We start from the raw sequence: 13,201 nt of genomic DNA, 5'->3' as shown, positions 1-13,201 counted from the left end.
GATTATTTCTCTTTAGACAAAGGTTATACAGTCAAAGAATGCACAAAATAGATATCCGTATGAGGGTCATGTGATCACATTCCAGAACAGTTTGGAATCTATTTACATGTCTAAGGTCAGGTATTCCAATACAACCTCGATTTCACTATTATCATTCACACATTAAGAATGAATTTAAAAAAGTTGTTTATTTGATTCTCAATCAAGGCCAGGGACTAGGTCAGCAAAAGATACAAAGTTCGGTGTTTACGACATAAAAAATCAGGTCAAACTAATTTCTGGAAAATATTGATTCCTAGTAAATAAAATTACATTACTCTGACATGTAATGAAATTAAAAAAATTTTTTTTAAAACTTACTAACAATTAAATAAAATCAAATATAAATTAAATCAAATATACAAAACAAAAAGAAAAATTGGACGAGTATCTGGAGGATGCTTGGGGTCTCATCTCAGAAAAAGCAGTGTTGCATCTGTGGTATAAAGACTTGTGTGATCATTTCTCTCCTCTATTGACTGCTCTAGAAATCCATCACATCAACGCTCTCTTGGCTCAGAGTGCAGAAACGAAGCAAATAAATGGTTACTTGTCAGAGATTTTCAAGCAAAATGTCAGGATTGAATTGATGACTTATCATTACCTGTGAAAAAACAAAAACACTACTTAACCAGGAAACCCAACCAATAACAAAACACAAAAGAAAAAAAAAAACACAGATCACGAATTCAAATCAGTCTCAAACTAAAAGGACCCAATAAAGGAATGGATATTAAAACCCTGACCATGAAACTTGAAGAAAATGGGGCAAACATAGATAAAGTATATAAGATCAGAAATCATAAGGGAATGGAAACTAATATAGCTATAATTTGGACCCACCCCCCCTTCCCGAAACCTCTGGTAAGACTAGGACCATATGGAATACACCACAGCCTAGAACCCTTCCTAAACAAATCCAGATTCTGCAGTAATTGCCAACACTTGGGGCATTGCTCATCTAAATGCCGCTACAACTCTAAATGCAGACAATGTTGGGGCAAGCATAAGGGAAAATGCAACAAAATATCTGCCAAATGTGCAAACCGTCAAGGACCCCATTCTCCACAGTCAACAGAATGCCCACACATGATTAAAAAAAACCGAATAATCGACACAATGAATGCCAAACAGCTGCCCTACTATGTAGCCAAAAAATTGGTTAACCCATCTGAAAAAAGCAATAACACACTAAAGTCAATTGCAAATAAAACCTAAACTCTGACCTCACCCTCAGTGATAAAACTGTAACCACTCCAAAACCACCAAAATAAAACAAACAGCAACCCCCATAAGGAAAAACCTCAAATAAATTTAAACACCACAAAAAAAACAGGAAAAACCAAATACCCCACCCAGACCAACAAAGAAAAAACAAACCCAGCTAACAATGACACTGTAGTAACAACAACATTACCATTAATACAAGAGCTAGTGACAGAAACCTCACTACCATGACACCTCAAACCATTGGGACCCTATTGGAAAAATTATTAAAAGACACCATTGATAAATTAGTGCTTATCAAAAAGACCAATCAATTCCATTATCTTGTAAACAAACACATAAAACATGAATGACACAATCAGAAATTATAAACAAACCCATACCAACATCAATAACAATAAAACATAACTTAATCATATGGCAATGGAAATACAGGGGAATTGGAACCAGCCTCCTTGAACTAATACACAAACTCAATGAACAAAACCTTAACCCAGACATCATATGTATCCAAGAAACCCATCTCCCTGAAAAACCAAATCACCTACCCAGGCTACCAGGTTAGTCCCCTGGGATTTTTAAAAACTGCAATAAAGGGAAAAGGGGAAGGGGGCTCGCAATCTTTGTAATAGAATCACTACCTAACATCACAGAGTCAACAATACCAACCATACAAGGTAGTAGTGAGACCTTCGAGCTCCAATCAATAATAGTTAACATACCATTACTAAATATTCAAATAACCAACTTATATGACCCAGGAGGAAGCGAAAACCCCATAAATTTACTCACTTACCAACAAGTCACACAACATCATTCAGAGCATATCACCATCTGTGGTGACATTAATGCACACAGTGAGATATGGGGGGGGTAGTGGGAGAGACAAAAGAGGCAGGTTGATTGAAGCATGGACTGCTGAAGCCAACCCGACCATCCTCAATGATGGGTCTCAAACAAGACTGAACCCAGTGGATGGATCACTCTCTTCCATTTACCTCACCATAAGCTCACCAAAACTAGCCCAGATGATTGATTGGAAAGTGGATAAAACAGATACGCTAGGCAGTGATCACTTCCCAATCATCACCATCCTACAGATAGCAGTCCAATTTAACCCCACTTAACAAACACCCTAAATGGAAGTATGAGAAACTGACTGGGAATATTTCAGACACACATTTAAAAAACCCAACATAACAAACTTAGTAAGTAGCAATATCAATAAGTACTGTGATAACATATTCACCACCATACAAGAGGCAGTCACTAGTAATATACCAAAATCAAGTGGGACCCACACTAAACAAACAGTCCCATGGTGGAATGAAAAATGTAAAATAGCCCATAAGGAAAAAAAAACAAGCACTAAATAGATTCCAGCACATTGGTAGCTCCCTTAACTTCTAACACTAAAGACTGGGAAAAAACCCTAAAACAAACAATTAGGCAGGAAAAAGAAAACTCATGGCAAAAATTCTGTTCAACCCTAAACATTACATCCAACTCAAAACAAGTCTGGGAACAAGTCTGGGATAAAATTAAAACAATTAAGGGGAAAACAGTAACTATCCCTGGGGTGAACACTAACCAAGTAAGAGCAAACAAGCTAGCCAGTCACTTCTCTGACATGAGCAGCAATAAAAAATCACACCATCAAATTCCAACAACAAAGGGAAATGGTAGAAGAAAAATTCAAACATTTGCTTAAGTATTTAGGACCAAAAACATCAAACCTAAATAGCAAAATCACTATGCATGAATGGGAAATAACATTAGAGTCCAAAAGAGAAACATCACCTGGAGAAGACCAAATTGGGTATGTAATTTACAAAGATCTCCCTGAAAACATCACAAAATCAATACTTAGGCTATTAAATCTAACCTGGACAGTTGGAAAACTACCTGACCAATGGAAATAGCTATTGTAATCCCGATTCCCAAACCTGGTAAAGACCCAAATAACATTCACTCATACAGACCCATCTCCCTTATAAACAATATCTGTAAAATTATGGAAACTATAATCGCAAATAGACTCAAACCTTGAAAGTAATCACCTACTCTCTGATAACCAATGCGGATTTAGAAACAAAAGATCAACCACCGATCAATTAATTTGACTCGAAACAGACATGCAAATAGCCTTCAACAATAAAAGAAAACCTGACAGGAACCTAATTGCTGTCTTCCTGGACCTTGAAAAGGTTTTCAACTTAGTTTGGACTAAAGGCTTAATAGCTAAACTTAACAAATATGGAATAAGAGGACGCACGTTTAATTGGATAGAAAATTTCTTAACAGACTGAAAAATTATTACTAGAGTGGGGGAAACTTACTCAGAGTCATTCTCTCTAGAAAATGGAACACCACAAGGGAGCATACTCAGTGCCACACTCTTCAACATCATGATTAATGACCTGGATCAAAACCTAACCACAAATAAAATAGATATCTCACAATTCGCAGATGATAGTGGCATCTGGCGAGCAGGCAACCCGGCAAACCACCTAATAATTAGTGAAATCCAGGTCAGCTTTGATAAAATAGGGAGATAGGCTGACAAATGGGGCTTCAAAATATCACATGAAAAAAAAGTAGCGATTATCTTCTCCCTTAAATGTAACAACAATCTAATATACCCAAAACTATTCATTCAAAACAATCCTATCACATATATTGTAAAGGTAGTAAGATTCCTAGGTATGTACAATGTTGAACACCTAAACTGGGGCCACCATATCCAAAACCTGATAAATAGCAGCAAGAAAGACCTAAACCTGCTGAAAAACCTTAAAGGAACCACATGGGGATCCAATCAAGAAACCCTAATAACCATATACAGTGCTCTCATCAGATCAAAACTAGACTATGGATGCCAGATATATAACTCAGCTAAACAAAAATACCTTAAAAAACTTGACACAATTCAAAGAAAAGCACAGGCTATCTGTACAGGCACACTCCCATCAACATCACTAGACAAAATGCAAATACTCACTGAAGAACCACCACTGCAACTAAAGCATTGTGAGCTCATCTTACGATATGCAGCACGATTATCAATCCATCCAAATATGCACCCCACAAGAAATAGACATACAAAAGTGTGATAAACCATTCAGCTGCAAACTAGTTCCAAATATACCAGGAAGGAAACTAATACATGAACTTGTAAAACAATTGCCAATCAATGACTATCAGGCAGAACGATAACGTCTATACCAATAATAAACACCAAAGCAACGGAACTTGGCAACAAAGTAGAACAAGAACTAAAGATGAAATCATGTATTACAATGGAAATATTGAACACTTACTCCAGCTTTGTCAAAATCTACACTGACGGCTCAAATATTACTACACCATCCTGGACAGTAGCAGCTGTAGTAATCCCAGAATTCAACACTCAGAACAGACTTCATGACCACTGCTCCACCTTTATAACAGAATTCTGGGCAATCTTTGAAGTACTTAAATGGATTAAAAGCATTAATATAACATATCTGTAATCATAAATGACTTGCTCAGCATCATATTATCAATAAAATCAAACAACACTGACTCAAGAGAAAATTTCCTAAAAAAAACATACCTACTGCAAAAGGAACTTAACAACAACAAACAAAAAGTAGAATTTATGTGGATACCATCCCACATAGGAATTTTAGGAAATGAACTAGCTGATCAGGCTGCTAAACAAAAATTAAAAGACCTAAACCCCGCATCCATTAAATACAATGTAACTGAAATACACAGCATTATCAGAACATACATCGAATGGCAGGAAAAATGGAATCAAAGCACCAAAGGATGGAAACTCTTTACCGTCCTAAACAAAACAGACAGAGCCATTAAACCACCCAAAGTAAGTAGCCCAGAGCAAAAAATAATTAACAGAATCGCAACCGGAAAAAACCAAGCTTGCCAGCAATTTCGGAAAGCACTTAGGACCCAAACCAACCAACATAAATTGCTTCCACTGCAAAATCCTGGAAGATCTGCAACACATGTTTAACACCTGCCCCAAATATGAGTCAGAAAGAAAAAAAACTCCCGACTGCACCCAAAAAATCTCATGCCCTGAATTTCATGAGAAAAAAAACCTAATCTTAATAGTACATACCAGAATATAATAAATTTTACGAGGGAAACAGGACTAATAAATAAAATCTAAGACTCTTCCAAATAATAGGCTCTTAAACAAATAAATAGGCTTAATATAAGACCAACCCTAGATGGATGACAAAATCATAATAACAACAACTCCAAGATACCAGTGGAGAGGGAGATGAGGGGAGGGCTTCGGTTTACAACCCAAGTAGGGTTCTGTACCAGCCAGTGCAAGGGTTGGAGCCTTAACTTCATCTTTCACCCCAGGTAAATTAATAATTCTTATTACAATAAAAATTATATGCATCTGATAAAACGCCCCCTTACCTTACTGTACTTCCTTATTACCTCAAATTAGACAATCCCATACTAAAACAAATAACTAAATGGGAATCAATACAGAATGGGTTTCATATCCTAACAGCACCTGAACACTCAGCAAAGATACCTGTCCTATACAAAATCCACCTAAACACATTCAAAAGGGGGGCTCACATTAGATAAATTATTTAAATGGGAAAAAAAACTCTTTTCTTCTGCTCCATCATGCTACATCATCTATCCTAACACAGTGCTCCATACTAGCAACATCTATAACTCGAGATGACAGCTATAAATTAGGCAAGGGTTAAAATACCAGCATAAATAAGGACCCAAAATAAGAACACATAAGATGGTTCAAACACCCATGACCATCATGCCCTGCTGCACAAGGTGGCACAAAAAACATTCTTAGAAAAATAAGCCCCAAAATTAACTTGTATAAGGTGGTCTAAACACCAGAGACCATCAGGCCGAGCAGCACAATGCGGCAACTAAAATATCCAACTTCAAGGTTTAAATTAGAATAAGAACCCAAATTTAGTCGAGTATAAGGTGGTTTAAGCCCAGAACCATCAGGGCCCGCCATACAAGGTGGCAAACTTAGATTAAGAACATAACATAGCTGTCATCTAGGAAAACACCTCATCTTCTCCAACCCACTCAAAAAATAGCACAGAGTTTATTTTATTCAAAATTCTGTCAAACATGACAAGCTTAATGCCATGAACACTGGAATCTCTCGGCACCATCCTTGACCTTGCGCTGAACTGACCTCCTTCCACCCTTGCCTCGGACAGACACCAAATTATCAGCGTGCAGTGAATGCATAAATAATCAACGTCTGACACGCCTTAAACAGACTGACCATAGTCTTATACATGAGTGCATGTTGTGTCTATTCCCACTCATAAAAGCATAAATTATAGGTTGTATGGGACTACTAGTCCCAAGACCTACCACCTAAATCATCAGCTCTCCTTGAGGGCAGAAATGCGTGGGGGTTGTGGCCCTGATTCCTTCCCTCATGATCAAATTATAAGCCCGTCGTGCAGGCATTAAACAGTCGCACATGCCCTAGCAGGTGAGTGTGACTTTAATTCAACTAAGTAAGTAAGTCTGACCATCCATTGTTGACTCATCCTCCTATGAAGATGCCTTCAAGACTAGCCAAGCTGAATGAAGCTTACATGAATTTACATTGTGTCAGGCATAGACTGATACTGAAGCCTGATGAGATAGAGAATGTCAGGATGTTGAAAGTGACTGAAGACCTGATAGAAGAGGTATTCAGAGAGGAAATCAAGAAAGAACAAGAAGAGTGAACAGAGAAGTACAGACTTCAGAAGCAGCAGAGAGACCAGCATCAGCAGCAGTAACAGCTGGAACCAGACAGAGGATTTGTTGACGGTTGACATGAAAGAGTTCTCCTTCTCTTTTCGAAGAAGCAGACCCTATCCTGTGGGAAAGCCTGCCGCCATACGAGGACACAATGTTAGACCATAAAAGATTGCCGTAACCCCATCAACACAACAGCCCTACTCAGGGCTACCCAGCCCTCAAAAAAAGAGATACTAGTCAAATTGCCAAAATTTGTATTTGTAGTTTAAAAAATAGAAGTGTGCCTATCAACACTTCGTTTTTCTGTCTTTTCAGATAGTATATATGTATGTGTAACTAAAAAAGTCAACGTGAGTGTTTCTTTTAGGTCCACACATTCCATGTTTTTTGGTGATGATATGGGTATTGTAAGTTTTGGTGTAGGGGCATTTTCCTTCACGTCTGTGCTTCAGACATATAAAGCAGAGCATTCATCAGTCTCTCAACTGCGAAAAAATGAATAACAGAATTGCCAAATTGTTGGAACTCCAAATGCACCTGGAGTATGCCAGGCGCCTACTTGACAAACTGGCCATGGGGGGCAATACAGGAGGAAGCCAGGATAAAAGAGGAGCAGGAGAAGAGGAAAAAGAAGAGATGGAAGAAATAATCCTGCTTCACCTCTGGCTAATGCCTCTGTGTGAGGTCAAGCCTGATGTGAGGACACCACAGCCAGTGCCAGTACAGTTGTGTGCGCAGGAAATAAGGAGGCCACAGCATACATGAGTGTGGAATAGAAGAAGACAGAGGGAAGTCTTCACTACTTCACTATTCTTAAAAGTAAAGACTAGAAAAGTGAAGTCAGTCACCCCCCTCTGTGCTACCAGCCACAACCTCAAAATGGGGGCAGGACAGGAGCCAGTAATGTGTCTGTGTTGCCAGGCCTGGGAGATGTCACCATTAGCCAGGTGTATTTGGAGTTAGAAAAAAAACAGCTCTTCTCAGGGCTAACCAGATCTCTAGAAAAGAGACTACTCAAGTTGCCAATTTGTGTGAATTTAGAGTAGTGTGACTATAAACACTGGCTTCTTTACTGATGTGTGTGTTTGTGTGTGCATTTGTATGCATTAGCGTACATTTGTGTGTTGATAGTAGAATCAGTAGATATTGGGTTTGTATGCATTCGCGTACGTATGTGGATAGTATATAATGGGTCCTTCCCTTCTGTTTGGATAGTAGATGTTGGTATGGATTGTATATAATGTTTTTTTCCACCTTCTGTGTTAAAAGTAGAGAGAATGTGTTTGTATGCATTCACGTACGTTTGTGTGGATATTGGTGTGGATAGTATATGATGGTTTTTTTTCTTTCCCTTCTGTGTGGATAGTACATATTGGGGTTAGTGGATAGTAGTTAATATGTAAAGTTATTGTAAGGGATGTTTTCCTTCACGTCCGCGCTTAAGAAATATAAAGCCGAGAGTTCATCATTTGCAAACTTTCTAACAGGTCATACTTATAACCAGAGTAGGAAACACCCACTCCAAAGAATTCTCCCTTGAAAATGGAACACCACAAGGGAGCATACTCAGTCCAATACTCTTCAACCTTATGATTAACAACCTTGACCTTAAACTAGCCGCCACTAAAGTTAATATCTCACAACTGGACATAGTACACAATTAATTTTACTATATGTCTCTACATTTGTTTCTCAATACTGACCTTTCCACTGTGTGACAATCAATACAAAGTATTTGTTAATCTAAAATACCTTCAAAGATGACTTCACGGTGATGTTCTTGTCAAAAGTTGACCTGCATTATTTTGAGAGGCTGGACTGTCAACAGAGCAGCATGTAAACAGAATACAGATTTCACTTCCAGATCACCACCTAGGCTTTATTACTCACTGTGCACTGTCGCCAAAATACACATGGACAACCACACCCTGAGCTCATATTCTCAAGAATAAACAATTACCTTTAAATCCCTACCAACAATTCACAAATCTAATTCTTCTATCACCACCAAAACGAGAGAGGAAAAAATGTTCTAAAAATAGACTAGAACTACATTTGTGGGTACTGAACCGGAACTATTAATTGTGGCCTAATTCCAATTCGCCGACAACAGCAGCATCTGGACAGCAGGAAACCTGCCAGCAAACTAGTCATTACTGAAATACAAAAAAGTTTAGATAATATAGGGAGATGGGTGGATAAATGGGGTTTTAAAATCTCACATGAGAAAACTGTAGCAATAATATTTACCCCAAAACGAAACAACAAATTAGCCTACCCTAACCTCTATCTACAAAATCAATTGATCAAATATGTTAAGGTAGTAAGATTCCTAGAAATGTATTTTGACAGCCACCTAACCTGGGAACATGATATAGATATCTTTATACAAAGCTGTAATAAAGACTTGAACCTGTTAAGAAACCTCAAAGGTACCACATGTGGAGCCGACCAAGAAACCTTGCTTACCATCTATAAAGCCCTTGTAAGATCCAAATTAGACTACGGTTGTCAAGTGTATAACTCAGCAAAACAACCACTCCTAAACAAACTAGATGCCATCCAAAGAAAAGCTTTAATCGTTTGCAAAAGCACACTTCCCTCTACCTCATCGGACAAGCTCCAAGTCCTCACTGGGGAACTACTGCTAAAACTGTGATGACAGGAAATGTTACTCAGATACTCCATTCGATTAGCTAACCATCCCAACACACATCCCACTAAAATTGCCATTTGCAGATGTAACATTACCTTTAGCCAGAAACTAGTTCCAAACATACCAGGTGGCAAACTAATCTTAGAACTTTCGGAACAACTCCCAATACCTGAACAGGAAGAATATACCAAACAACCCGACCAAACCCCATGGATAACAAACCAAACCAAGGATAAACACCATGGCCACAGACTATAGAAACAAACTGGAACAAGAAAATAAACTAAAATCCATAATCGCAAATGACATAAAGGATACCTACCCTGGTTTTATTAAAATATACACAGACAGGTCCAAAACAGCTGAGCTACCCAGAACGGCAGCTGCAAAAGTAATCCCTGAATATAACAACCAAATGGGAACCAGGCTACCGGAACATTTCTCTATATAAACTACAGAATTCTGGGCAATTATTGAATCACTTCTTTGGATCAAAAACAATAACATCCAAAAAGAAGTCATTATTAGCAACTCCCTTAGTGTAATAAACTCAATTAAAACCCGAAACACTAAATCAAGACAGCTGTTCCTTGCGGGATCTTCCATGTGCTTAAAGAATATCCACAAGAGATCAAATAGTCGAATTCATGTGGGTGCCATCACACATAGGAATCCCTGGTGATGAACAGGCTGATAAAGTCACAAAAAGTAAGGAGATCCCAACCCAGCCACACTTAGATATAGCATCACAGAAGCTCAATGCTTCGTAAAAACCTACATCAATCAAAAAGGAACACTGGAATTCAACCCCTAAAGGCAGGAAACTACACTCCATCCTAACAACAGTTAACAGATCCATTAAATCACCCAGATGTAACAGTGTTGACCAAAAAATAATTAATTGAATAATGACATGTAAAACCAAATTAACTGGCAGTTTTGGCAAACACATAGGCCCCAACCCTGTAAACATAAACTGCTACCATTGTCACACCATAAAAGACCTGCAACATGTATTCAATAACTGCACTAAATTCCAACTAGAAAGAACCAACTTCCAAAAGGCAACTGGATCCCCTTATACCTTTTCAGAAATCCTAGACTTAAAAACACCCTAACATACAATTAACATCGTATAATATAATAAAATTCTTAGAAAAAATTAACCTTAAAAATAGGAAATAACCAGCCCCAAACAACTTTGTCAGGCAGTTAACAAATGACAGGCAACTTTGATATGTATAATGAGACCTGAGTATTCAGCAAAGAAACCCGTCTTCCATTAACAAATACTAAATGACCCCCTCTTCCACTAAACTTACTTTCCATACCAAAACCGATTACTTTAATTAAAAACCTAAAAAACTACCATAACTAGTAGTTAGGCTAATAAACCTAAAAATTAGGGGGAAAAAAATAAGTACAGATGTCTTTGACATGTCTTAACGACCCGAGTCTTCGGCAAGTATATATGTCTTATTAAAATAGAGTTAGCCTGAAATAAAATAACAACACATAAATAAAACAAAATAAAAACAACTATCATAACTAGTAAACAGGCTAATAAACTTAAAAAAACTAGGGAATAAATAAGATCAGATGTCTTTGACACGTCATAGCGACCCGAGTATTCAGCAAAGATATGTCTTAATCAAATAGACTTAGCCTGAAAATAAAATAACAACATACTAATAGCTGCATTAATAAAACTATGAAGAATAAATCAAACAACCCTAAACCTACACATACAGGAACAATAAACTGCAATAACCTTTAATCTATTTATATATTAAAAAAAACACATTTTACAACTTCAATTCCTCTACTTGCATGCTCTACTAACCATTAAACAGCACAGAATATTTGTCCAAAATCCAAAATTAAGATCTAAATTTCAAAATTTCTGCATAGCTGAACCATAGACCAACAACCTGGAAACAACGGACAGCCACCTGCCTTCCTGCATTTTTCCTCCCTTGCCACAGACATCAATTATCAGTGCGCAATGCACGCATAAATTTTTCATAATAATCACATGAGTGAGTGAGAACAATTCCCATTCATTTCATCAAGTGAAACAGATTATAATTTTCAAAACATGAGTGTGTTGGGTCTATTCCCACTCATGTCAGCCCTCCATTCAGGCCATTAAGGACCTATATGGACCCACCACATGAAGCTAAATTAACAGTGCCCCTTGGGCACATAAATGCCTGGGGGATGAGGCATTGATTCCTTCCCCCAGGAACAATTAACAGGCCTCAGTGCGGTCATAAATCCGAGGTACATGCACTTAATGTGCGCACACCTCGTTAATCCAATAAGTCATTCATTCATTTGTGCCATTCAACATTGAATAATCAGCTATGGCAACAAAAAATATTGACAAGATGAAGAAGTTGCATCCTTGACAACTTAAACATGATAGAAGAGATGCTGGTGAAACTGGATGATGATGATTATTAGTCCCCATCGAGTGAAAATGGAGATCAAAACTTGAGAAAGTTAAAGGAAATGTTGGGGAGATGGTAAAAGAAGAAAAGGAGGAAAAGGAGGATGAAGAGGATATAATAAGAATGAGGGAATGGAATGAAAAGATAGAAAAGGAAGAAGAAAATGAAAAGAGAAAGAAAGAGGAGGAGGAAAAGGAGAAACAGGAGGAGGAAAAGAATGAGAAGACAAAAAGTGTAGGACAGAAAATAAGAAGCTGGTTGAGGAAAATAAGGAATTAGAAGACAAAGAAGAAAACCAAATGCTCTTTTCAGGGCCACTCCATTGCCTCAAAAAGATATCTATCCTCTCTTGCCTAAAACATTTTTAGTCGATTTTATATTTTTTGTTTTCCTCCAAACCATTTACTCTTGCGCAGAATTTTTTTTAGTCAATTTTATATTTCATGTGATAGATTTATTTTCATAAATCTATGTTTGTGTCCTATGTCAATGTCCTACCAGTTCTGCCCCACCCAGCATTATTATTCGTATAGTTTATGAACTAGCTGAACTTACCCGCCAACCACTACCCGTCACCCACTGAACTAGGTGAACTTACCCACTACCCGCTTTTTTTACCCCGCTGTCACTGTTTGCTATTTTGCCCAATTGAGGTCGGCCCCTTGTAACATTGTTGCCAATGTCCAGTACCGTGACGTCACCCACCTGTTCCATTCCTATTCTCCCTATAGAAAACCCAACCTTTTGTCTTGTCGCTATAGTGGCCAGGTGGGTCTTGTAATGCTAATTCCCATTGTTGCTATACATTTTACGCTATAATGGCCTGGGGTAGGGGCTGGGTTGGGTTGGGTTGTATGGACATTCCCATTGTCACTATAGTGGCCCCTATCACTACTAATGTTAATTTAAGCAGAATTATGACTTAGATCAACTTTGAATATATTAAAATGTTTTAATTATCTCTTGTTGGTTCATAGTTTTGCTTAGATTCTATTCCACGCTAATTTCCTTGAGCCTGCACATCAATGCATTGATGAGCGTTCCGTATTCA

The sequence above is a fragment of the Sinohyriopsis cumingii genome, chromosome 11, assembly GCF_028554795.1.
Source record: "Sinohyriopsis cumingii isolate HCF-2022 chromosome 11, ASM2855479v2, whole genome shotgun sequence".
NCBI lineage: Eukaryota > Metazoa > Mollusca > Bivalvia > Unionida > Unionidae > Sinohyriopsis > Sinohyriopsis cumingii.
Note: the sequence above shows the minus strand (reverse complement) of the source record.